General features: G+C 45.6%; 1 protein-coding gene across 6 annotated transcripts in view; it reads left to right on the top strand.

Moving 5' to 3' along the window:
- Positions 1–10,568: 10,568 nt before the first annotated feature.
- The window catches only part of ZBTB40 (zinc finger and BTB domain containing 40), a 73,544-nt gene continuing 57,429 nt past the window's right edge, over positions 10,569–26,683 (top strand). For all 6 annotated transcript variants that reach the window (XR_008390670.1, XR_008390669.1, XM_053660320.1 and 3 more), the window contains exon 1: positions 10,569–10,713. The gene's annotated coding sequence lies outside the window, so the exon portion shown is untranslated. The remainder of the gene's footprint in view (positions 10,714–26,683) is intronic.

Here is a 26,683-nt window from a genome sequence, read left to right as displayed (position 1 = left end):
GACTTGGATTAGTTGTAAATGTATATTGCAAAACCTAAGGCAACTGCTAAAAAAATAAGAAGTATGACCGATATGCTAAGAACAGAGAGCAGATGGAGTCGTATCACATGCTCATTGAAAACCATGAAAGGATGAAAAAGTGTGGCAGACGAGATCGGCAACAAAGGACGACACACAGGAAACTGCAGGAAATATAGAAGGTGACTATCCAAGGGTAGCGGTGGTCACCTTGACTTTCAGTGGTCTAAAGGCACCAATGAAGAGAAAAAGAGAGAGGACACAAAGCACTCATACTGGAAGTGAAGGCGGGGACATCTTTTGATCCCAAGGACTGTGAAGGAACGCTCTGAACAATTTTACGCCTACAGATCCAATAACTTCAATGAAATGGACCAACTCCTTGAAAGCCAATCTGCCAAAATCCACACAAGATTATACTATCTGAATGGGCCCTGTATCTATTAAAGAAATTAATTCAACAATTAATGGCCTAAAATAGAAAGCACAAGGTCCAGGCGATTTCACTGATGAATTCTACCAAATATTCAGGGAAGAACTCATATCAAGTATCTACAGTCTCTTGCAGACCAGAAAAGCAGAGGAACTGCTTCCTAATTTGTTTTTTGAGGCCAGTGTTACATTGATACCCAAAACAAAGATATTCCAAGAGAAGAAAACCACAGACCAATATCTCTCATAGATACAAAATCCTCTAACAAAACATTAGCAAATCAAATCCAATGACGCGTAAAAAGAATTGTCCACCATAACACACGTAGGACCAGCTGATTTTCAAAAACCCATCAGTGTAATCTATCACATCACCAGACTGAAGAAGAGAACCATGGGACGGTAACAAGAGATTCAGGAAAAGCATGTGACACAGTCCAACACCCATTCATGATAAAAGCTCTCAGCAAATTGGGACCAGAGGAGAATGTCCTCAAGTTGATGAAGAATATCTGCCAAAACACATAGCTGACACTATACTTGATGACGAAAAACCTGAAACTCGCCCACTGAGCTCAGGCAGGAGGCAAGGGTGTCACCTCTCCCCAGCACTTTCCCCCATTGGAGTGGACTTCATAGGTAATGCAATAAGATAAGAAGAGGAAATAAAAGGTATGCAGATTGGGAAGAAAAAATATTAAACTCTGTTTATTTTTTATAGGTGGTGCGACTGTCTACTCAGAAATTCCGAATCATGACTTCAGCCAAGATGGAGGCGTAGGTGGAAGCACTGCACCTTCTCGCACAACTAAGTTTAAAAACAACAAAGTTTTAGAAACAAAAACGCAGCCAAACCACAGAAAATTGAAGTACACGGAAGTCTGACAACAACGAACCCTTCAACCAAACCGGTAAGAGGGGCAGAGGCAGCAGCAGAGCGGGTTGGGCAAGAAAGATCCACCGACCGAACGGGGCGCTCGACCCAGTTGTGCTGGCAGCTGTGGGCGGATCCCAGGTGTGGAGAAGCGGGCGGACCCACTGAGGGCTGATCGTGGTCACACATTCATGAGCAGATAAACCAGTGAAGGAGCTAGCAGTGAGATAGACCACACAGGCCCCAGTGGCGGGAAGCAGCACAGGGAAATGAACCGCCATTGTCCCTCTCTGACCCCGCCCCCACATACAGCAGCATAAACTAGCGACCTGGGTGGCCCCACCCTGGTGAACAACTAAGGCTCCGCCCCTCATACGTAATAGGTACAAACAGACCAAAACTTTATGGCTCAAGAACAACTCAGAGCCCCAGAGCCGATAAATCTAAAGGATGAAGAAATAGCCAAACTTTCAGATGCACAGTTCAAAACACTGGTGATCAGGATGCTCACAGAACTGGTTGATTTTAGTCACAAATTAGAGGAACATATGAAGGCAAAACTAATTGCAATGAATGGAAATACACAGGAAACCAATAGTGATGGAAAGGAAACTGGGACTCGAATCAAAGGAGTGGACCAGATGGAGGGAAAAAATGACCAAACAGAAAAGGATGAAGAAACAAGAATTCAAAAAAATGAGGACAGACTTAGGAACCTCCAGAACATCTTTAAACGTTCCAACATCCAAATTGTAGGGGAACCAGAAGGGGAAGAGGAAGAGCAAGTGGAAAACTTATTTGAACAAATAATAAAGGAGAACTTCTCCAGTCTGGCAAAGGAAATAGACTTCCAGGAAATCCAGGAAGCTCAGAGAGTCCCAAAGAAGTTGGACCCAAGAAGGAACACACCAAGGCACGTCATCATTACATTAGCCACGATTAAAATGAAGGAGAGAATCCTAGAAGCAGCAAGAGAGAAGGGGACAGTCACCTACAAAGGAGTTCCCATCAGACTGTCAGCTGACTTCTCAAAAGAGACCTTACAGGCAAGAAGGGGCTAGAAAGAAGGATTCCAAGTCATGAAATCCTAAGACCTACATCCAAGATTGATCTATCCAGCAAAGCTTTCATTTAGAATGGAAGGGCAGATAAAGTGCTTCTCAGATAAGATCAAATTCAAGGAGTTCCTCATCACCAAGCCCTTATTATATGAAATGTTAAAGGGACTTACCTAAGAAAAAGAAGATAAAAAAGTTGAACAGTGAAAGGATAGCAAACTCACAGTTATTAACAACCACACCTAAAACAAAAGCAAACTAAGAGGACAGCTAGATCAGGAGCAGAACCATAGAAATGAAGATCACATGGAGGGTTAGCAACAGGAGAGTGGGAGAAGGAGAAGGGGGGAGAAGGTATAGAAAATAAGTAGCATAGATGGTAGGTAGAAAATAGATAGGAGGGAGGGTAAGAATAGTATGGGAAATATAGAATCTAAAGAACTTGAGACACGTGTTCATGAACTAAAGGGGGGAGAATTGTGGGGGAGGGGTATGCAGGGTGGAGGAGAATGAAGGAGGGAAATAGAATAACTGTAATGGCATAATTAATAAAATATATTTGGGGACTTCCGCCAAGATGGAGGTGTAGGTGGAACCACCTTGCCTCTGTGCACAACCAAATCTAAGAACAACTATTTTTAACAACAATAAACACAACCAAGCCACACAGAAAATCGACAATACGGAGTCCGAAGACAACGAAATGCTCAGCTAAACCGGTAAGAGGAGCAAAGCCAGCAGCGGAGCAGGTTGGCAAGAAAAAATCCCCGAACGGGTGGTGCGCGGTGCGCGAGCAGCCGAAGGCGCAGATCGAGGGCTGGCTACGGGAGCGCACAGGGAAGAGGCGCGGCGGGCTGTCTGCGGTCAGTTGCGCATCTGCGTGCAGATAAACCAGTGAGGAGGGGAGCCTGCGCGGGGCAGCAGGCTGGCACAATTCCGATCGGATAAACAGGCTCGGGGCGAGTGGTGTGACTGGACGGACTGGGCTAGCGGAGAGGACCGCCATTGCTCCCTCTCTGACCACGCCCCCACACACAGCGTCACAAACCAGCGACCTGGGTCGCCCCGTCCTGGTAAACAACTAAGGCTTCGCTCCGCTTACTTAAAGGCACGAATAGACCAAAAATGGCTCTAAGACAACTCAGAGCCCCAGAACCGATAGATCTAAGCGATGAAGAAATAGCCAGTCTTTCAGATGCACAGTTCAAAACACTGATTATCAGGATCCTTACAGAACTGGTTGATTTTAGTCACAAATTAGAGAAACATATGGAAGCTAAACTAATTGAAATGAATGGTAATACAAAGGAAACCAATAGTAATGGAAAGGAGATTGGGACTCAAATCAAGGGAGTGGACCAGAAGGAAGAAAAAACTGATCAAACAGAAAAGAATGAAGAAATAAGAATTCAGAAAAATGAGGAGAAGCTTAGGAACCTCCAGGACATCTTTAAACGTTCCAACATTCGAATTATAGGGGTACCAGAAGGGGAAGAGTCACGAGTGGAAACCTTATTTGAACAAATAATAAAAGAGAACTTCCCCATTCTGGCAGAGGAAATAGACTTCCAGGAAATCCAGGAAGCTCAGAGAGTCCCAAAGAAGTTGGACCCAAGAAGGAACACACCAAGACACATCATTATTACATTAGCCAAGATTAAAATGAAGGAGAGAATCCTAGAAGCAGCAAGAGAGAAGGGGACAGTCACCTACAAAGGAGTTCCCATCAGACTGTCAGCTGACTTCTCAAAAGAGACCTTACAGGCAAGAAGGGGCTGGAAAGAGGTATTCCAAGTCATGAAAACCAAAGACCTACAACCAAGATTGCTCTACCCAGCAAAGTTTTCATTTAGAATGGAAGGACAGATAAAGTGCTTCTCAGATAAGACCAAATTCAAGGAGTTCCTCATCACCAAGCCCTTATTATATGAAATGTTAAAGGGACTTACCTAAGAAAAAGAAGATAAAAAAGTTGAACAGTGAAAGGACAGCAAACTCACAGTTATTAACAACCACACCTAAAACAAAAGCAAACTAAGAGGACAGCTAGATCAGGAGCAGAACCATAGAAGTGAAGATCACATGGAGGGTTAGCAACAGGGGAGTGGGAGGAGGAGAAGGGGGGAGAAGGTACAGAAAATAAGTAGCATAGACAGTAGATAGAAAATAGATAGGGGGGAGGGTAAGAATAGGGGAAATACAGAATCTAAAGAATTTGAGACACGTGTTCATGAACTAAAGGGGGAAATGGTGGGGAAGGGGTATGCAGGGTGGAGGGGAATGGAGGGGGGAATAGAATAAATGTAATGGCATAATCAATAAAAAAGTTTAAAAAAATAAAAATAAAAAATAAAATATATTAAAAAAAAAGAAATTCCGAATCAACAAAAAACTTCCTATTAAGGGATTACAGCAAGGTTGCAGGATCCAAGGTTAATATACAAAAGTCAATCACTTTCCCACACACCATCAAAGACAAGTTTCGAAACTCAAAACACAATGTCAGAACTACATGTTCCGATGAAAGAAATTGTCGACCTAAGTCACTGCAGGGACATTCTGTGATCACAGATAGGAGGGCTCTGTGTTGCCAAGATGTCGCTTCTTTCCAACTTGATTATAGATTCAATGAAATTCCAGCGAAAATCCTCACAAGTTACTCTGTGGATTTTGACAAATCGATTTTAAAGTGTATTGGTAGAGGCAAAAGACCCAGGATAGGCAACACAATATTGAAGAACAGTCAGTTGGAGGGCGGATACCACTCAAATGCAAGACTTACCATGAGGCCACAATAATCAGGACTGTGGTGTTGGCAAAAGAGCAGATCATTTGAATGGAATACGGAGCACAGAAAGAGACCCACACCAATGAAGTCAACTGGTTTCTGACAACAGGGGGAAAGGCCATACAATGGAGCAAAGGTAGCTTTTCCACAAATGGTCCTGGAGCAACTGGACATCCATGTGCAAAAAAAAAAAAAAAAAAAAAAAGAATATAGATCAGACCTTACATCCCTCACAAAATTAACTTAAAATGAGTCACAGATCTAAATGTAAAACAAAGCTATACAATGCCTAGAAACTAATACAGAAGAAAATCTTGGGGATTTCGGGGTATGGCGATGACTTTTTAGATACGACACCAAGGTCACATTCTATGAAACACAGATTTAATAAGCTGGACTCATTAAAATTAAAGTTTTCTTCTCTGTGAAAGACACTGTCAAGAGCACTGTGAGAAGACAAGCTACGCACTAAGAGAAAATATTTGTAGACACATATCTGATAAAGGACTATTATCCAAAATACACAAAGAACTCTTAAAATTCAACAATAAGAAAGCAAACAACCTGATTGAAAAATGAGCCAAAGACTTTAACAAACACCTTACCCAAGATACACAGATGGCGAGCAAGCATATGAAAAGATATTCCACATAATATGCCATCAGGGAAATGCAAATGAAAAGAACAATGAGAGATACCTCAATACACCTATTAGAACAGTCAAAAATCCAAAAACACTGACAACATCAATGGCAGATGAAAATGTACAGCAACAGGAATTCCTATTTATTGCTCATGAGAAAGCAGAGTGACAACCGAGCACTTTGGAAGACAGTAACCGTTTCTTATAAAATAAACATCCCTTAGCATATGACCCAGGAATGGTCGCCCTTGGTTTTCACCCAAGTGGACTGAAAATGCATGGCCATACAAAAACCTGCGTCCAGATGTTTATAGCAGCTCTAGGTATAGTTGCCAAAATTTAAAAGCAACCAAAATATGCTTTCAGGGGGTGAATAGATAAACTGTGGAATATTTTTCGGCGCTGAGAAGAAATGAGCTATGAAGCTATGAAAGGCGTGGAGGAAACTTATGTGCATGTTCCTAAGTGAAACGGGTAAATCTGAAAAGGTTGCAGGCAGTGTGATTGCAACTATGTGACACCAGAAAAAGGCAAAAGTATGGAGACAGTCAGAAGATCAGTGGTTGCCAGTGGCTGGGGGGAGGGAGGGATGAATAGGCAGAACACAGAGGATTTTAGAGCAGTGAAATATTCTGTACGATACTCTGAGAGTGGACACATGTCATTGTATGTTTGCCCAAACCCATAAACTGTACAACACCAAGAGTGAACCCGAGAATGAACCCAAATGTAAATGCTGGGTGTTGAATGATAATGATCTGTGAATGGACGTACAGCAAGAGTAACAAATGTATCATTCTGCTGGGCGAGAGTAACAAATGTATCGTTCTGCTGAGCGAAGTTGACAGTGGGGGAGGCTATGTGTGGGTAGGGCCAGGGGCCTATGAGAAATCTTTGTACCTTTCTCAGTTTCACTGTGAAACTAAAACTGCTCTAAAAAATAAAAATGTTCTACATCTCCATATGCTATTTGTTACACAGGTATACAGAGTGGCCAAAACTCCACTTTAAACGAGTTCATGGTCTTGTATGTGACATTATTACACCTTCCCAAAGTTGATTCGAAGAGAAACGAAAGACTCCGCTGGTGCGCTGTCTGCCGAACAAAATAGAGGACAGCGAAAGAGGCGGCACAAGGAGAACGTCACAGTCGGTGGAAGGTAAAGGTCATGTGGACTTTGCCTGTGGAAATGGAAAGAGTGTATTTAGAGGTAAAATCAACATGTCTTGGTGACTGGCTGAGCAACAGGAATGTCAAGGGCAACTCCCACGTGTCTGACCTGAGTCACCAGCGGAGAATGGTGGGCAGGCCACACTGACCGGGGGCCTGGAGAGGACAGGCAAGCTCAGTGGGGTCTCCATCTCCCTAGAGCTATCGATTCCATCACTCTAAACACAAGAGTGCCTTTTGTCTCAGGGAAGACTGAGGCAAGGGATTTATTCACAATATGTGATACAGGTAGAGGCAGACCCACGGAAGTGTTCCAGACTCCCATTGGCAGGCAGCCCTGTTGGAATGAGGAGGGTGATCTCCCTCCTGCTCTGTCTTTTTTCATCCCAGATGGATGAGCAGGCAGCTGACTTTTCTGACTCATTCGGCAAATTCCAACAGCATCCTCATCTGAGACGCTCTGGTCTCCACTGGGCAAGATCTGAAGACCACACTTCAATTGGATTGGAGAAAAGGGCAGTGGAATTCTAATGCTCGGAAAGCCAGGAAAAGAAATGCAAGGCACAGATACCCACAGTAAGAAATAAAAAGCATGTGTCCAGCCTCTAGCAAAATTGACTTCCACAAATAACACCGCAGCCCTGGGGAACAGCAGAGACATTTGACCAGGCAGCAGCTGTGCAGAGGACGCTATTTAAAGACTCTGCTTCTGCAGCCCAAGAACTCTGGGCTTAAGATTGGATTGGAAAGCGGAGAGAAGACAGCAAAGACTGAGAAAAGAGTCAGATTTGGGAAAAAAACATCACCAGGTGGTTGGCTGCTGATGTGAACCCTGAAAATGTGAAATGAGCTTACTTTAATAAAATTATGTCTGTCCAAGTCCATTTGCCTGAATTAAATGTGTTCATTCATGGAAAGCACTAGAAGCATCCGGCACACAGTGCTTGCTAACGGGAAACCGGCATTGTTATCATTAGTGTTTGTCCCTGTACCTACCTGTATATATCTGCCCAGAGACGGAGAAATGTGCATTTATAATGATATGTTATTGCTAAAATGGTGATTCTGTTTTTAACTTTCTTATTTGCAGGGTTTTTTGGGAATCTGTGAATTGTGTACAGTGAATGTATTTTGTAAAAACCATAAGGCATTCTGGGGGAACAAACTGAGGCTCTAGAGTCAGGGTCCCCAGGTTTGAACCCCTCTGCTGAGTAGCTGTGTTACCTAGAGCCATTTATTTACTTTCTTTCTCCGAGTCTGTCTTCTTTTGCATAAAAGCAGGTAGTAATGTTACCTACTTCGCTGGGTGGTGATGAGAATTAGATGAGATAATTGAGGTACAGAGCTCAGCATGGTACCTGGCAGAGAGTACAGGCGAGATTAGTGATGACTGCTGTTATTAGCTGTAGATATAGTAGCAGCTGTTATTTTCTAGCAGGGGAGGGACCATGTTCTATTCACCCCAGTGTTCGTGGCACATAATAGTCACTCCAGAAATGATAGTTTAGCTGGACCCACATCAACCACTGTCCTGGGAACATTTTCTGTCAAGGTAGAAAAAGTGAAAAGTCTGCAAGTACCTTCCCCTTCAAGGTCAAGGATTGGGTCCTTCCGGGGATTGGGAAGCAACAGTTCTTTCTCTGAAAGCGCTGAAGATCTCCCAAGACTTGAGGCTCTTAAAGGGTCGAGCCACTGTTTTCTTATTCTCCCGTATGCTGGCCAGCCTGAAGCCGGAGCCATTGCTGTCCAAGGCCCTATGCTATTCTTCATGAACTGTAGGCAAGGCATTCCCATGGGAATTTGTAATAATGCAAAACAATTATGGAGAAACTATAGCCATTGACCCACTGACTGTGTGCAAGTGTGGGGGGCACACTGGGTGATATAGCCTTCTTTTGTATGTCTGAAACAATCCTCCAGAAGGAAGGAGTCCTTCCCATGTTTTCTAAATGTTCTACAACAAACATGGTTGTGTTTTAAAACATAAAACAAAATAAGAAATAAAAACTTTAAAAAAACCTATTCTTTGCGACCAAGGTCCCAGGAATTCAGGACAGGCACAGTGGCTACCTCTCTTAGTCCTGATGGGATGCAGAGCTTCGTTACGTAAAAAAGGACAGACAGATTGTGCCTGCAAAGTCATTCCTGTCGTTTGAGACTGATAGGTCTCACGCCATCCACAGTCATATACAGCACATTAGAGCAATACTGTTTTTCAATCTATTAACTTGACATATTTCTTGAGCACTTACTATGTGCCAAGAAACACTGTAGGTGTTTGATTGTTTGCTAAATCTGGCAACCCTATATTGAGGGCTCTCGCAAGAGAAGAATGCAGCGATAGCAGAAATAAATGACTAGGAGACACAACAGCTGTGTGTGGCTCTGGTGACTACAAAAGTGACTGAATGTCAGCCACGTTAAAGCTGCCCCTGAATGTGACAGTGATGTGTGAGCATAATAGTGAAAGTGACTAACTGGGTAGTAATGAGGACAGCTGTGTAACCCAGTGTGGCCTTGCTAAGTATTGGTGGCAGTGAAAGGCGAGTGACAGTGACAGGGAAGACAACTGAGAGGGTGACAGCTGGGTACACAGTCCGTGCTATGTTGTACAGAACTGTTTGAAGTTTGTGGCCATTGAAAGTGTTAACATTTCGGACAGTGACAGTAGAAATGATGGACCATTGGAAGCAACAATGCAGCAGTTCTGTTGGTGAGTGGAATTTGTGACTAACGACGGTGATGGAGTGTGGGAGTCAGGCTGTCAGTGACAGCTCTCAGAACGACTGAATATTGACACCGTGGAGGTAACAGCTGTAACCACAGAGGGAACTCGGCATTGTACTGAGACAACTGGAACTGAGCGGCATGACTGGCAGTTGACAGCAAAATTGGCTGCGTGTCAGTGACAGAGTGACAGAGTGAAGTTCCGTGGGTCAGCGCAGATATGATTTAATTAGTCTGACACTGTCTGGATCTGACTTCATCTGTTTATGTGAAGATGGCAAGAGGAGCTTCAACGTGGACAAGGTGAGTAAGAGAGAAATTGAGTAAATGAACAGGCTGTCAATACTTTCCCTCCGAAACCCCAAACACTAAAACTGGGAGGAGAGGGAGGTGGGACCAGAATGCCTTCAAGTCATCATGATTGGTCAATACGGGTCTGTTAGCCTATCACGTCTGAGCGGTGTCAAGCCTCTCCACCAATGAGAATATGTTTGGGTACCAGCCTGAGGTCAAGTCTCCGTATTGCCTGTGATCGTTATGTTTTGGAAAAAGGAAGAGAAATTTTTTGTGTCTACTTGCCTGCCATTCTTTGAAATAAGATCCTAACTCTAGAGCGACCTTAGAGGCAGTGTAACTCGATTAGAACTTTCCTAAGGGAGCGCTGGGAGGAGGGAGGGGAGGAATGGCCAGCCAGCGTCAGGTGTCAGGGGCGAGGCCAGCGGCCTGCTTGCCCCAGAGACCCAGCATTGGCGGAGAGCTCGTGCGTGACGCAGGACCCTCCCCCTAAAGGCCCGCCCCTAGCACGTGACTACGGTGCGCTGGGCAAGCCGCGCCTCTTGCTTACCACTTCTGTCCCTTCCGCGCCGGCCTCAAGATGGCCGCCTCGTGGCGTCTCTGGTGCTGTTGAATGGAGAAATCTTTATTGTTCCCTTCGGGCAGGAGTGTTCGTGTTCTCTATGGCGCTGTCAATAAAGAACGGCAGTTTGAATCGGTGCTGAACAGGTAACCATAGAAACGGGGCTGGGACTCCACGTGGAGACCCCTTTTATAGCTGAGGCCCTGGAGGCTCCCCAAATGAGGGGATCACAGAGACCCTTCCGCGTGGCGAACACTGCAGGGCTCTGCCCAGTTCCAGTCGTCCCTCGCCCTGGGACGTGGGTTCCCTGGGGCGCCCTACACTTGGAGCGCAGGCTGGACGTTAGTCTCCCTAGGAGAAAGGCTGCAGCTCGGGTGCTGCCCCCCGTGGGGCCTTCTCTTCGTCCGTGGCCTGCCCTAGCCCCGCACCTCCTGCTAGTCAGCGTGGTGAGATGGTTGGCCTCTCGCTGCGGTTATTCTCAGTCTTATCCCCCTCTCCCACCAAGTCCCTGCACTAGGCAAGACAGTCTGGCCTTGGGCCAAATCTGTCTCCTCACCTCCCCCTCCCAATTTTGTCTGCCGGGAGCTAAGAATGTTTTTACATTTTTGAATTGCTATGGTTGTATGCAGTCGAATTCCGGAGTCCGTAAATGGAGTTTTATTGGAACACAAGCCGTGCTCATTGTTTATGTAGTCCGTGGCTGCTTCCCTGCTATTAGGACAGAGTAGGGTAGTTGAGTGTGTTGCACGGCAAGGCCCGTGAAGCTGAAAATAACGCCCTTCACAGAAAGAGTGCCAACCCCCTACCCTAGGCACAAGTAGACTGGGTCAGTGTCGCCTAGCATTTCTTCTGGTCCCTTCCTACGTAATGGGAAACTCCAGTCACAACTGTCCCGTGCACCTGGGCTTTTTGACAAAACACTCTGCCTTCCAATACCTCTTGTGGTGTTCAAAGTGAGAATTGCTTCCCCTACTTTAAATAATAATACCGGGCACCCAGCTTCTATAAGAAGTCAGGCGGTTAATTTATTCATATGCAGCGTTTTTGTGCTAACAACACTTGATGAGCAGGTGTCCATGTTTCTATTTAAGAGGAGGAATTTTGATTCTGAGTGGTTCAACTGTTTTAGGGTGTGGCGAGATCATCCCTAGAAGCCCCTTTCCTGGTGACTCTTGACATACTGCTCAGAGTGTCGTCTTTCAGGTCTGTCAGCCTGGGGCTATTGTTTCTTCCTCGGAGTTGTATCCAGTCTTTGCGTGGTTTATGGAGATTTAATTATAACCCCGAAGTGAAATCTCTCTCTACTTGGCGAAATCATCAAACTTCTGCCACACTCTACTTTCTAATTTAGATGCCTTTCATGTCTGGCAGTAGTTCCCAAACCTAGCTATTCATCACAAGTTTAACAAATGCTTTCAGAACCCTATGCTTGCCTGTGTGCATTTGTGAATCATTCGGTATTTGTTGAGCACCTTCTGTATACTAGGAATGATTCAAATTTCTGGAAGTGCAATGGTGAGAAAGATCAATATGATCTTTGTTCTTGCACGGAATTTTAATTCTATAGAGGCTGGACAGATGGTACACAAACAAGGATAATTTCAAATACAGCTGTCATAGCATCATAATAATAAGTTAGTAGTTAATGTTTATTGAGTGATTCCTGTGTGCCAAGAACTCTTTGAGTTTGATTGACACTGTGTGCTTGGTTTGCATGGATCATCATTTAATCTTCACACCATCGCTCTGATGTAGGTAGCATTAATGCTCCCATTTTAGAGATGAAGACATTGAGACTCAGAGATGAGAGATGTCCAAGGTTACATAGCAAATGCATAAGGGAGCTGGATCTGAACCTAAACTGATCACACTCACCACCCTGTATCATTCCATTTGTTTATCTTTTCTACCAACTTGGGACCTCAAGGGCAGGAACCACACTTTATCTGTTTTTGTATCACTGCCAGCCAGTAGTCACAACCAGTCATCTGGTAAATATTAAATAAACAAATCCAGGCTGTTCTTGAGCAAATATTTGAGTGCCTGAGCAAGGTGGACCTAAAACATAGTGTGTGAGCCAGTAAATAAATGGCAAAGTTTATTCCAGATTGTGGCAACTGCTGTAAATGGAAAAAAGCAGTGGTAACCTGAGAGACTCTTATGTGAAGATGGCCTTGGAAGGCAAGAGAGGTGGTTTAAGCTGAAACTTGTTGAGTGATAAGAATCCAGTCCTGCAAGAGGGAAAGGGAGAGAAGTGGGGAGGCAGAACTTTCCAGCAGGTTTGGAGCCTGAGAGTAGGCTAGAAGCTGGAACGCTGGGGCACTGAAGAAATGTGTGACTGTGCTGTGGTTCAGTCCTGTGTGCAGGGTCCTGGGCCCTGACCCAGCTTCACCACTGATGGAGCTGCATATCAAGGGCCAGTTACGTTAGTGGTCTAACTGGACGGATGTGGACAGTGGTACCTTTTCAAAGAGCTGTATTGTGTGGATTAAATTAGAGAAAATGGAATACGTTCTGAGTTTTCTTGTTACATATGTTGCTGAATTCCAGTCAGAGGAAACTAAGCAAATTTGGCCCCAAATGGAAACTTATTTAAAATGCTTAGTAGTAACAAAAAAATCCAGTGTGTTACAGACAAAATTGAAGGTGTCTTCGTGTATTTCTATCTTTGTGGGGCAGGGGGAGGGGGACAAATCTTATTTTTCCTTCATGTCTTTAAGAGTTGAACTTCTTCAGTGGGGATGTAATGTTTTTCCAACCACATTATGCAACTGTCTATTCAGAGCATTTTAAAAATTGTTTTAACCCCAAAACTATTTGTGTCCTTCCATTACATGTATTTGCATTTTTTAAGGCATTCTATGGAAATAATAGGCTTCAGATTCTAGTTTGTGGTCATTTCAAAATTTGTTTGCAAATGATTTGGGGTTTCCTCTGAAAGTTTCAAAATATCGTTGCATTATTTTTTATGTCCTGCCTAGTCAAAGCAGGTCATTGAATGCTTTAAAGTAAGTAACAGACTTTTTAAATAGGTGAAAATAATACGATGTTTGGGCTCATGAACACGAAAAATTACAGAGGCAGTAATAAATCGAGCGAACTATGCAAGATCAGTGATGTCAAGTTTTGCTTTAAACTGTGTCCAGTAACCAGATGGCACATGTCATCGGAAGATATAATCCAGCCCAGCAAATGGAGCACAGAACTGGACAGGGAGTGGCATGTCGATGCAGTGTTAAACAACAAGCCCTGAATCAAACTGCTATTTTAGGTCTGGGTGGGACCGATGCATTTAAAGTATTGCGGTTTTGCTCTGTGATTTGTGTCTTCTGGGCTCCAGTAAAGAGTAGGTGGTAACACTAGCTTTGAAGGATGATATAAAACTGCAGGCAGAGCAAGGGCACACTGATTTGTTTTTCAGTCTGTTTTATTTCAGTTCAAAGTGCCATCGCAGACAGGCAGCGCAGGAAAAAAGAGCCACACTTTGGCAATATTCAACTGCTTTTGGAGATTGGAGGAGAACTAAGTATAACCAAAGTGTGGCTTGTTTTCTTGGACTGTTCGCAACGATGCTTTGAATTGAAATAAAATAGATCAAAAAACAAATTGGTATCCCCTGTTGCCTCATACTGAGTATTTACATACCCTTCTGGAGCCCTGCCAGTCCCAACACCCTGGGGGGCAGGCGGTGACCCCTCAGCCTCCTTCAGCTCTTCAAGAGAGTGAGTTCTTTGATTTTTACAAGGACATTGAATTGGAATATATGGTTTCTGGATCTCCAGTAGCTTGCCTTCTAAAGTCATCATCTTGATTATGTGGAGAAAGCAAGCTATAACCACATAGAGGAAAAAGTAAATATTGAGGACATTTAAATTCAGAGAAGAGATTGTTACTGTTTTAAAAGCCGCGCAAAGGGTGCAGTATTTCATTTGCAGAGAGCACGCAGTTTGAAGACTCCTGCAGACATCATGGGAGAGAAGGGTAAGGAAAGAAAGCTAGCGTACTACACTTCCCTAATGCCGTTAGCCTCCAAATCGTGTTGTTGGATCCTGAAAGTCATGACACCAGGTATTCCATTTCCTCAGCTGTGTCACAGTGGATCCACATAAAGCAGGGACCTAATCTGGGCTGAACGGTCCAGTTGCAAGGGATCCATGAACCCTTGAACTTCACCTAGAAATTTTGTGGGTGTCATTTTTCTGGGGAGAGAGAGCCCATGGCGTTAATCAGATCTCAGTCCTTGATCCCTCAAAGGATGCAGAGCCAACAATGAAATGTCACATCACCATATCAAAGTAATAACAAGGCTTCTCCTAAAAACAGTTTTCTGCTGCTGCGGGGCCTCGATCTCAGAGTTTTGAAACTATCTTTCCAGGGTTTGTTTCCTGCCTAAAGCGGTTAAGCGTAGTGGAGTGGTCATTGAGTGGTCACCTGTAATAGAGATGTTTACCCAGTGAAGTGCTTCAGAAATCCCTTGGAGGCCCTTGTGTGTCCCTGTTCTACATGAGGCTGTCAAAATGGGGGAGATCTTCTTGGCACCCTCGTTACCAGACACCGTATCTGTTTCTTCTGACAGGTGGAGGGCAGCCTGATTCTTGGCTCTAGGCATCAGCTTGTGGCAGATGGATTCAGTTCCTTGGCATTAGGAGAACGCGGTTGAGTGGAAAAGAGGAGGAGAGGGATGGACTCAAGGAGGCAGAGACGGAGCAGTAGATGAGGAGAGGATGCTGCCCCGGCATCTGTCTGGGGTCCCTCTGCACCTGGGCAATTAAAGGGCTTTTCTTTGAAAGCAAGCTTATCACAGAACCTTTCTATCATTACTAGGACATCTGGGAAAGTCAATTCATAGATGTAATTTTTTATTTTATTAGTACTTGAAGGGAAATAAAAGGAAGGAAATACCTTTTAAATCTTTCTTAGGCTATTTTGTAAAAATGGCACCTCAGTAGAGAACTTCTGTGGGCCAGAGTTGATTGGCCCATACAACATGTAACAGTTAGTTGCATGCATTTAAGCACCGGAGGTTTTACGTCTGTCCGACCTCTGTTGGTATTTGGATGCTTGGCCACTGCTAAAGGCCCCAGAGTTCGGTTCTGGGACAAATAATAGAAATTCTACTTCTGACTCTGAGAGAGCACTGCAGGAAGCAGTCTCAGCCCCCGATTTCTTCTCCGTCGCTCAGCTGTCTGGGTGTGCCGCCTGACGGTTGGGGCCTCCTGGACTCCTGCAGCTCCTTGTCGCTACTAACTCTGCAGGATGGTGCTGGGGGCTCTGGCCACAGTGAATTTGCCATTTGTCCCCATGTGGTACTTCTCTTCAGTCCCTAGCCTCAGTGAATGGCACCTCGGAGTTGCCAAAGGCAGAAACCCAGGGGTCTTCCGTGTTCTTGCCCTTCTCTGGGCCCACCACCCTCCTTCCACTCCCCACTCACAGAGAGCACACATTTCTGTAGGCTCTAAGCCTTTTGGGTGTCCCCTTTCTCTTTTGGTTAAAGCTACTATAATCTCTCGTCCTGGGTTACTGCAGCCACATTCTAGTTGGCCAGCTGGCTTCTAGCTTCGTTCCTCTTTGATAGGTCTTGCCCCTGCTGTCAGATGTTCATGCAGCACAGGTCTGAGCATGTCAGGCCCTCACTGCAGCTCCAGGAAGGCTGCCTGCCCTCAGGGTAGTGCCATCCCCCCCTGGGCCTGTGCTGCCTTAGAGCTCCTGGCTGTGCTGTTCTCCCACCTCACCTCCCACTTGTGGACAAGTGGGCCACACTGTGGGGCTTTGAGGCTGCTGGGTTCCTTGGCCATGTTACTGACCAGGCCAGTAGTGATGCTATTATCTGTACTGACAGTTAGATTTCTTTTTTTTAATATATTTTATTGATTATGCCATTACAGTTGTCCTATTCCCCCCCTTCATTCCCCTCCACCCTGTACACCCCCTTCCCCACCATTCCCCTCCTTTAGTTTATGTCCAAGTGTCTCAAGTTCTTTAGATTCTGTATTTCCCATACTATTCTTGCCCTCCCCCTATCTATTTTCTACCTACCGTCTATGCTACTTATTTTCTGTACCTTCTCCCCCCTTCTCCTCCCCCCACTCCCCTGATGCTACCCCTCCATGTGATCTTCATTTCTATGGTTCTGCTCCTGATCTAGCTGTCCTCTTAGTTTGCTTTTGTTTTAGGTGTGGTTGTTACTAACTGTGAGTTTGCTGTCCTTTCACTGTTCATCTTTTTTATCTTCTTTTCCTTAGATAAGTCCCTTTAACATTTCATATAATAAGGGCTTGGTGATGAGGAACTCCTTGAACTTGATCTTATCTGAGAAGCTCTTTATCTGCCCTTCCATTCTAAATGAAAGCTTTTCTGGATAGAGCAATCTTGGTTGTAGGTCTTTGGATTTCATGACTTGGAATCCTTCTTTCCAGCCCCTTCTTGCCTGTAAAGTCTCTTTTGAGAAGTCAGCTGACAGTCTGATGGGAACTCCTTTGTAGGTGACTGTTCCCTTCTCTCTTGCTGCTTCTAGGATTCTCTCCTTCATTTTAATCTTGGCTAATGTAATGATGATGTGCCTTGGTGTGTTCCTTCTTGGGTCCAACTTCTTTGGGACTCTCTGAGCTTCCTGGATTTCCTGGAAGTCTATTTCCTTTGCCAGATTGGGGAAGTTCTCCTTTATTATTTGTTCAAATAAGCTTTCCACTTGTCGCTCTTCCTCTTCCCCTTCTGGTACCCCTATAATTCGGATGTTGGAACGTTTAAAGATGTCCTGAAGATTCCTAAGTTTCTCCTCATTTTTTTGAATTCTCGTTTCTTCATTCTTTTCTGTATGGTCATTTTTTTCTTCCTTCTGGTCCACTCCCTTGATTTGAGTCCCATTTTCCTTTTCATTACTATTGGTTTCCTATGCATTTCCCTTCATTTCAATTAGTTTAGCATTTATTTGTTCCTCTAATTTGTGACTAAAATCAACTAGTTCTGTGAGCAGACTGTTCACCAGTGTTTTGAACTGTGCATCTGATAGGTTGGCTATTTCTTGGTCGCTTAGAGTTATTGGCTCTGGGGCTTTGAGTTTTCTTGAGCCATAATGTTTTGGTGTGTTCACACCTGTTAGGTACAAGGGGCAGAGCCTTAGATGTTCACCAGGGCAGGGCCACCTAGGTCTCTGGGTTGTGACGCTGAATGTGGGGGCGGGGTCAAAGAGGGGCAATGGCAGTCCCCTCTGCTGCTTCCCGCCACTGGGGCCTGCGTGGTCTGTCTCACTGCTCACTCCTTTGTCTGGTTTATCTGTTTGGGAATGTGTGACCATGGTCAGCCTGCCACCTTGTACCTTCACTGGGTCTGCTGGTTGCAACCCCATGCCTGGGATCGTGCCTGTTTGGCAGAGTTTTCCTGCCCGACCCCGCTCCTCCAGTCTCTGGCTCCGCCCCTCTTACCGGTGTGGCTGAGTGGTTCGTTGTTGTCGGACTTCCGTATAGTTCAATTTTTCTGTGTTTTGGTTGTGTTTTTGTTGCTAAAACTTTGTTGTCTTTAAACTTGGTTGTTTGAGGAGGTGTAGTGTTTCCACCTATGCCTCCACCTTTCCAGACGTCTAGATTTCTGAATGTTGCTTTCATTCTGAGTGGTTCCTTTGCACTGAGACCATGTGCTACTTGAGATGTACGGTCAAACACTGTCTTAAACTCACTTGTAACCATTTTCTTGTGTGGCCGTGCCACCAACTTGATAAATGTGCTAAATGGGTTCATTTGTCTTAAACTTTTAAAATCGCTTTTAAAAATCTAAACTTGGTTTCTAATTATGTTAGCCATCTACGTGGTCCCAAAATGAAAGCAGTGTAACAAGGCACATTCACAGAAAGGTTTATTTCATGCCCACCCCTTTTTCTCTTCTCTCGAGTCTGGCTGTCAGAGTCGTGGGCTGTTGCCAGTCCATCGGGTAAGAAGTAACATATCAATGTAGTCTAAATGGATTTTCTCCTTTTTTGAGATACAGGATATCTGCCCAATGTCTGTGACATAAGTTGCAAAAATATTTTTCCAGTTTGTCATCTGCCTAACTTTGCATGTTTTATTGTTGTACAAAGGTTTTATACCTCTTACATAGTTATGTTTATCAGTCTCACAGTGTATTACTTTAGATTTTGAGTAAGAAAGCTTGCCTCACTCTCAATTTACGAGGAATTCATTAATGTTTTTTTCTAGTACATACATGGTTTCACTTTTATATTTTATTTTATATTTTTATTTTTACTTTTTAATCCTCACTGGAGGACATTTTTTCATTGCTTTTAGAGAGGGGGAGGGGTGGGGGAAGAGAGAGAAACAGAAAAATAAACATCGACATGAGAGAGAAACATTGATTGGTTACGGATTGAACTTGCAACCTGCATATGTGCCCTGACCAGGAATCGAACCCATAACCTTTCAGTCTCCATGATGGTGCTCCAACCAACTGAGCCACACTGGCCAGGGTGAGACTTTTATCTCAGTGACAGTCTAGAAGAATGAGTATGAACATGTTCTGACCCCTGCGAATGAGCCAGGCCACAGGACCGAGAACCGCCCACCCCGTTATAGCGCCCACATCGGCCCCAGCTTGGCTGGTGTATTTTCTGGTGCCGGGAGCTCAGCCATTGTTTTGTTTCCATCTCCTAAGGTGATGTTAGGAACATAGTAGGACCTTACGGATTTAAATAACAGTGAAATTTGCTGCTCATTCAGCAAATTTCAGCTAGGGGCATTCAGCCCCTAGACTCCTATGGCACTCTGACTTCTGGGTGCTGCTCTGAAGCCCTGACAATCGTTAATCTGGCCTCCCAGACGCCAGCTGCTCCTGTAGCCGGCACTCCGCCGTCGGCTGCCCTCAGTTCCAGTCCGAGTCAAACTGGGGTGGACTTTCTGAGGTCAGAGTCCAAGACAGCAGACTAATTGACTCCTAGAGCTCTGGACTTTTTTCCCCGGGCAGCATATTGTTGAGGATGAAATTTTCCATGTTTTCCTTTGAACATTTGTGAGCAAATGCTATGGAATCCCACAGGCTCTTTCCCGAATTTAAAGACTTTGTTTTTGGTTTCTTGAGTTAACCCTCTTGTCATACTCCCTGGTGATGGATAACAGAAGAATAGAGATGAAAATGAGTCCTGTGTCTTCAAAGACCAAAGATGCTTATGGCACTCAGAGAAGAGGAGACTGGAGTTCATCTGTGAAGTGTGCGCAGAGGTGTCCCGGGGCTGGGTGAGCTGAGTGTGTAAAAGGGCAGTAGTGCAGGGAGCTGGGGGTTCCTGGTCTCGTCCGTGCTCCCACTCCCTAACTACAAAGGTACAGGAAAGGAAGGGTTTTAAGCAGAAAGTGGCCTCTTCTATCTAACTGTGGCAGAAGCTCCCCGAGAGCAGGGGTTATGCGGAATTTCTGCTCTGCAGTGTCAAACCTCAGTGAGGGGCACTCAGCTGGGCTCGGTAAAGATCTGCTGGACACACTGTCCACTGACAAGGCTGGGAAGCTGGACCTGGGAGTTGTGCTGGGGCTGTGTGGCCTTCACATTCCCCAGCGGTACTGTTCCCAGCTGTGTGGCCTTGGACAAGTCAAGGGCTTGAGAAATGCTGCCTCCTGTAGCCCAGAAAAAGTAAATCCTCAGTAATGTCATCTGCTCTTCCTTAAAAATCACTTGACTTAGTGTGTATCTGTGCAGTGCCTCTGAACAAAGAAGGTACTGAAAAAGGAGAGAGACTCTAGGATCAAGAGCTTAACTGCTTTTTAAATTCTCAGGCCTGGGCAATGGACAGGGGTAGAGGTTCCAGCTCCAGAGTGGGCAGCGTGGGCTCGTTTGCCGGCACTGCCACCCACTGGCTTTGGATCTGGGACGAGTCATTTACTCTCTCCAGGCCTCCACTTTCTCATTTGAAAGTGGAGTTAATAATAGTAACTGCCTCACAGGCTTTGCAAAAACGATGTGAGACCACCCATGCAAAGTTCTTGGCACAGTGTCTGGGAGATAATAAATCTTAGTGAATGTCAGCTACACATTGTTATGTTGCTGCCTTAACCCTTCCAGACTGTCTATCGTTCTCCTGTTCAAATGTCTTCCTCGTTGCTTTCCACTTAGAATGTATAGCTCAGATGTGGGTAACAGGGTGAGTCTCATTTCTGTCATTAGTTAACGGGGAAGTCTTAAAACACTTCCCTTCTCAACACTTCAGCTTCTCATATCCAGAATGTGGGAATCAGACAAGGTGATTTCAGAAGTTCTTTGTATCGCCTGCTGAATTTAAGGCTTTGCATGAAATCGCTGATTGTAGCCCGGAGATCTGTGTCATGAGAGGCGCGGCCCTCTGCGCTCACCCTCACTTTCCTCGCTGACTCCCATCCGGTCCCCTGCAGGTGGGTGGTCGGAGCACCAGCAGCACAGCCATGGGCTGGAGCAACAGGAGGCTGCTCCTCGCAGTCTCAGAAAGACTGAGAAATCGGCCCACGGTCACTGCTCTTAGGTGCCTGCACAAGGTTACCTGAAGGACAAAGCTGAGTCCAGTTGTACCAAGAGACTGGAGCCACAGAAGAGTCCAGGAGTTCGGTGATGGAGGTGACAAGATAGAATGGCAGCTGGCGCTGCCTGTACAGGGTACATTGACCCCTTGGACTGCATCTGCCGAGTCTGGGGGCCAGGCGTTTACTTCCAGGGTCAGGACAGATGCACCAAGCTTCCAGTAAATGTAGCATACAGCCTCTTCTGTAATTCTTTTTATAAAAATACTGTATTTATCTTTTTAGAGAGAGCAGAAGGGAGGGAGAAAGAGAGGGAGAGAAACATCTGTATATGAGAGAATCATCAGTTGGTTGCCTCTTGCATGTGCCGAACTAGGGATCTAACCCACGACCCAGGCATGTGCCCTGACAGGGAATCAAACCAGCACCCAATCTGCTGAACCACACCAGCCAGGGCTCTTCTGTGATTCTTAAAAAGCTTCCTGATGATACTTGACCTCACTGCTTGCTTGCTCATTTGATTATTTATTTATTTATTTATACAGATAACTGCAAGGAGTAGGCCTATGTCACTAGTAAGTGAACTAATAAATTGCTTTCTGATTTCCACAATAGTTCTTATGAATTTAGACAGTGTTCTCTGATCTCCCAAGTCCAGTTAACTGCGAGACTTTTACAAGATAGGGTTTTTGTGTCTGTGAGGTCAGCAACCAAACCAGACCCTAAGCCCCGCCAGTGAGGGAAGCCTCTCGGCACCCAGTTGGTCTGCCGACCTGTCCCACTAGTGCCCTTTCCCAGGCACGCCTGTCCAGCCGTCTTCCAGCCTAGGCCAGCAGAGGAAACCAGGTGCCTCGGATGCAGGTGCTCCCATCAGGCTGTGAGGCAGCGCGTCTCAGTCTGTGAGTGGCAATGGGGAGGCGGTAGTGGCCCGGACATCCTGTCAAGGCCAAGGTGGTAATTAGGAGCTGGGCAGATCTGCAGCTGAGCTCTGCTCAGTTCATTAGCACTGAGTCTTGGGCAAGTTGCATAGCCTTGTTAGAAACTAGTTTCTGCACCTGAAAACTGGGACTAATAATCGTAGCTACCTCATAGGGAGGGTGGGGGAATTGGAATGGAGAGTGCAGGACTGAGATTAACACAGCGCTGGACATCACTGCTGTCACAGAGCGTTGCTCACCGTACCAATGCAGTCAGTAGATTCCAGGGCACAAAAAAGAGCAGAGACCAGTTGACTGGGCAGAAAACGAGTTTTAACAGCCTCCTTTTGCCCCATTGGTAAGGGAAGGGTTCTCACCCTGGGGTTATGGCTGAACACACAACACAGGGCCCTGGATGGAGGAGACCGACAGCTGTTTACTAGTCACACCCACACCCGCCCAGAGGAGGGCGGCTGCTGTGCCAGGCCCCACGTGACCGCACTCAGGAGCGGGGGCCAGGGGCTGTGGGAGGCAGGCTTTGCAGTGCTAAGGGTTGAGTGCCCTCTGGTTCCTGCCAGAGCATGTGATCGTTTATTTATATTTATGTATTTGTTTTTCTCTTACTGATTCCAGAGAGGGGAAGGGAGGGAGAACAAGGGAGAGAAACATCCATCAGCCAGCTCTCGCATGCGTCCCAACTGGGGATGAAACCCACAACCCAGGCTTGTGCTCTGACCACCAGGAATCGAACCTGTGACCTCTTAGCTTACAAGATGACGCCCAGCCAACTGGGCCACATCAGCCAGGGCAGATGTGATTGGTTTATTTGAAAAATTGGGGGGCTGTCAGGCTACTAAATCCCAGTGCTTGGGGATGAGCAGGAACTACACTGGTCCCTTCAATAAGAGAGATTGTTTAGCTACAGGACCTCGTCCATGGGAGCAGAGCAGGGGATGGAATTTGTGATTAAGCGCTTTGAGGCTCTCCTGATTTTACAGAATGTCAAGGTAGCACATAACATTGATCCTTAATTTTAGACTTTATGCTAAGAATACAGGCCTTGAAATACTATTTAATACTGTTTTCAGGGGATCTGGGTAGGAGGCTATGGGAGATGAGCAGAGATGTCTGATTCTGTGGGGGCAATTGGTGGCACAGTAGCTGAAAGAATGTGTCACAGTAGGTTATATGTAGTGGCGTGAGCCAGGCTCTCTTCACTGTACCCATTTCATACTTTTACTGTTTGGCTGTACCACCCGATGCCCTCTCAAGGCTTAGCCAGGCTCAGTGGACCACTTGACCCTAAATCAGGGGCATTTCGACCTCTAGTTTCTTTGGCAGCAGCCAGGGAAGCGGGGCTAGTCCTGGAAGACTAGGTTGCTGAAATGCATTTTAAAGGAGTCTGGGTTGGTGCCAGGCCGTGGAGCCTAGTTGTTGGAATCGTCCATATTTTGTAGGTTTTATTCCCAAAGCTATTTCAGAGTTTGTTTTTCAGGCTGGAGCCAAGGGCAGGTGGAAAAGGAAAGATTTGAGGATGACTCATTCCTTTTCAGAGGTGGACAATTGCTTAACACGTGATGTAATAACTAGATGTGAAAAACTGAGATTTGAGAACAGATAATGTCATAGTCCTTTGTGACTCAGAGAGGGTTCCTTTAACCAACAGCATTCATATCACCTGGAGCTTATTAGAAATGCAGAATTCAAGCCCCATCCCAGAACTCCTGGATCAGAATCTTTTTTTCTTTGGCAAGATGCCCAAGTGATCCTTAGAGTGCACATCAAAGTTCGAGAAAACATTCTGGCAGATGGAGGGCACTCTGGGAAGGACTGGCTGGCTGCTCAGAATCTCAGTTCCTCCCTGGGCCGGTTCGCTGTGTGGCCTTGAGCCTGTTCCTTGACCTCTTCACTGTCAGGACTTGGTTGAAATTGAGTTTGGCTGTCTTGCCAGGTTGTTAGTATTAAAGGAGGTGACACGTGAAAAGTTTATAACAGGGCACTTAATTATTAGTAGCTTTTATTAGTGGTTACTTAGTACCCTAGTATGATTTGGTAGAAAATGAGGAGAGAGCAGAATGTCATTAGGACTCACCCTGTTGTGAGACATGAATTAGTAATTGAGAAAACTACAGTCTCCTGAGCCAGTGGGGCAGTGAATGTGGTTGGCTCACTAACCAGTTCCCTCAGGGTGAGACCAGAAGCACACTTGTTAAGTGACCAAGAGTTGACAGCTCTATTCCTTAATGGCTGCTGAGCTCTTGGAAGGGAGAATTCTCTGTGGAAGTGGTAGCTAAGTCTGGGCATCCACTGAGGCCTTGTGTTACAAAGGAAAGAACCATGGCTTGAGGGTCGAGACCTGGGCTTTTTTTCCTGCCTCTTATTAACTCCATGGCCCATAAGGCATCAGGCACCTCTGAGCCTTAGTCTTCAACTGTAAAGCGAGAGTAACAGGGATGATGAGGTGCAAATCCCAGTGTGTAAGTGAGGCATATTATTGTAGCATCATATCCCTCCTTGGCTTCTGCCACAGAGCTCAGTAGATAGCCACCCCCCTCCACAGTCCCCAAAAGTGAATTTTATACCTGATTCAGCCAGTTTAGACTCTGCAGTAATGGAGTTCTCTAGAGCTATCCTGGCTCCCTGGAGGTCCCAGTGACCAGGATGTGCCTTAGGGGAAAGCACAGAGGTCATTTGGGTGTCGCTGCAGCTCCCAGGGGCTGGAACAGTAGCAGATCTGCATTTGGGATAGAAGGATGGTGGTAGTGATGATAACATTAGAAATAACAATGACTATACATATGTAAACCCAAGAGTATCTGATACAAAAATCTTCATCCCTTGCACTATAAATTGCTGCCTTTCATGCCCTTCGTGTAAGAGAAGAGACCAGATGACAGCTGCTTTTGAACTTTAGAAATCTGGGCCTGCTAAAAGCTACAGTCACCCTTTTCTAACCTCGCCAATCTTCCTTGCGTTCTCAGAAATAATTGCTACTGGTTCTCTTTTAACTTAGCTGATTCCTTACATACCTTACATTTTAAATCATCTTTTTGTGTGTAGCAAATGCCTCATTTCTTGTCTCTGAATGTGTGATCTTTGGTCTAATTATGTTGAGAGTGCCTGTTATTTTGCCTGATTCTGGTTGTTTGTGAGACACTAAACAGCCACGGGGTTAAAGCTGGCTCAGATCAAAGAACTCGCCGCCTCTCAGGACCTCAGTTTCCTCCCTCGCAAAGGGAGGGCTTGGACTAAGGTCACTCGGTCATAAGACGAGCCAGGGATAAAGTGATGAGCTTCTGTTTGCTGAAAGCAATGAACAGGGCTCAGCAAGGTCCCTCCCAGCTTTCCAGTTCCAGCAGAGCCCAGGCATCAAGACAGAAGTGAGAAAATTATTCAGCTAACAGGGACAGTAAACAAACAAACAAACAAACAAAAAACCTTTAAGCAGGTAAGGCAGCCTCAAGCCAGACCATAAAAGAGATATCTTAGATGTTCCACAGGGAGAGGTGGGAATTGTTAAGGGAACTGGAAGAGAGGACCCTGACCAAGTATTAGAATGGCATTTATCTCTTGAATATTGGCATACAGAAATGCAGGCAGAGGTGGGACCAGCCTCTGCTCCATGGGACTCCAGTCGTTTGGCGGTAGACAGTACACATAAGGTGCCTGTCCTTCCTTCTCATTGCTAATCACCTCTCCTCGTTAGTCCATCCCACCTGTCCCTGGTAAAGCTCTGCTTTAATTGTGCTGTTTCTGTTACAGAAAATAACTCAGCTGCTTTCGGGTGTGCTGAGTGGAACTTTATTTTACGCGAGCGGACTCAGAGGAGTCAGTCTCCAACTGGGCGCTGGGCAGCGGGGGGAGCAGTTATTTTTATAGGGCAAGCCCCCCCCCCCACCCCCGTTCGGACCATTACTTCTGGCGAGAAAGCAGGAGTCAGCTTACAAAAGCAGGAGAAACGGAGCATTATCTCTAGATTTAGAAGAACTTAAAAGAAAATGAGTCAGTGGCTGTAAAAACAACTCCCTAATTGTTGTGCTGTATTCTAAAATAGCGAGTCACTCCCTACTCACTGTGCTGTATTTTAAAATAGCTATCAATTTCAATTCCAGAAGCTCCTCCCTCGAAGTAGATAGAAGCTCCTCTGCTCACTTTCTGGCCTGCCTGACCTAGGCAGCCCTGTGCCCCCACTTCCTCATACCACGAGTGTCTTTGGAGACCCACCCTAGCCAGCCCAGTGTCCGTAATAATAACAACGGCAAGTACTTGTTGGATACCTTTCCAGCGCCAGGTGCAGTGCCGGTTCTGTGCACTACACCGCTTTCAGGGTGCTCGCCAAGTGTCTGCCTGTGGAACCGGGTTCGTTGTTCCCCCTCTGCGTGTAGTTCTTGACCCTTCCACCCTTGCCTGTTGAAATTCTCCCCAACTTCCACTGACCTGCTCCAGCCTTTCCTTTTCCTGCCACTCCCTGGGGTCGATCTGTTTTTCCCCTCTCCCTTTTCCTCCTCTTGTCTCTTGTGGATCAAGTCTTTTGAGAGTTCTGTTTTCCAATCATTCCAGCGTAGGGTGAACTTTACTACGAACTCTCTGTGGACCAAGGGTCTTGTTTTATATTTCACTTGGCTCCCACACAGCACCTAGCAACATGCTGAGTAAATAGTAGTAGGCAGTCTACCCATGAATAATTATTGGTTGACGTGTGTATTGCTAATTTACGGGAAAGTAAGTACCAA

The sequence above is a fragment of the Artibeus jamaicensis genome, unplaced genomic scaffold, assembly GCF_021234435.1.
Source record: "Artibeus jamaicensis isolate MK-2021 breed Jamaican fruit bat unplaced genomic scaffold, CSHL_Jam_final scaffold_847, whole genome shotgun sequence".
Taxonomy (NCBI): domain Eukaryota; kingdom Metazoa; phylum Chordata; class Mammalia; order Chiroptera; family Phyllostomidae; genus Artibeus; species Artibeus jamaicensis.
This window is presented reverse-complemented; position numbering and strand designations above follow the sequence as displayed.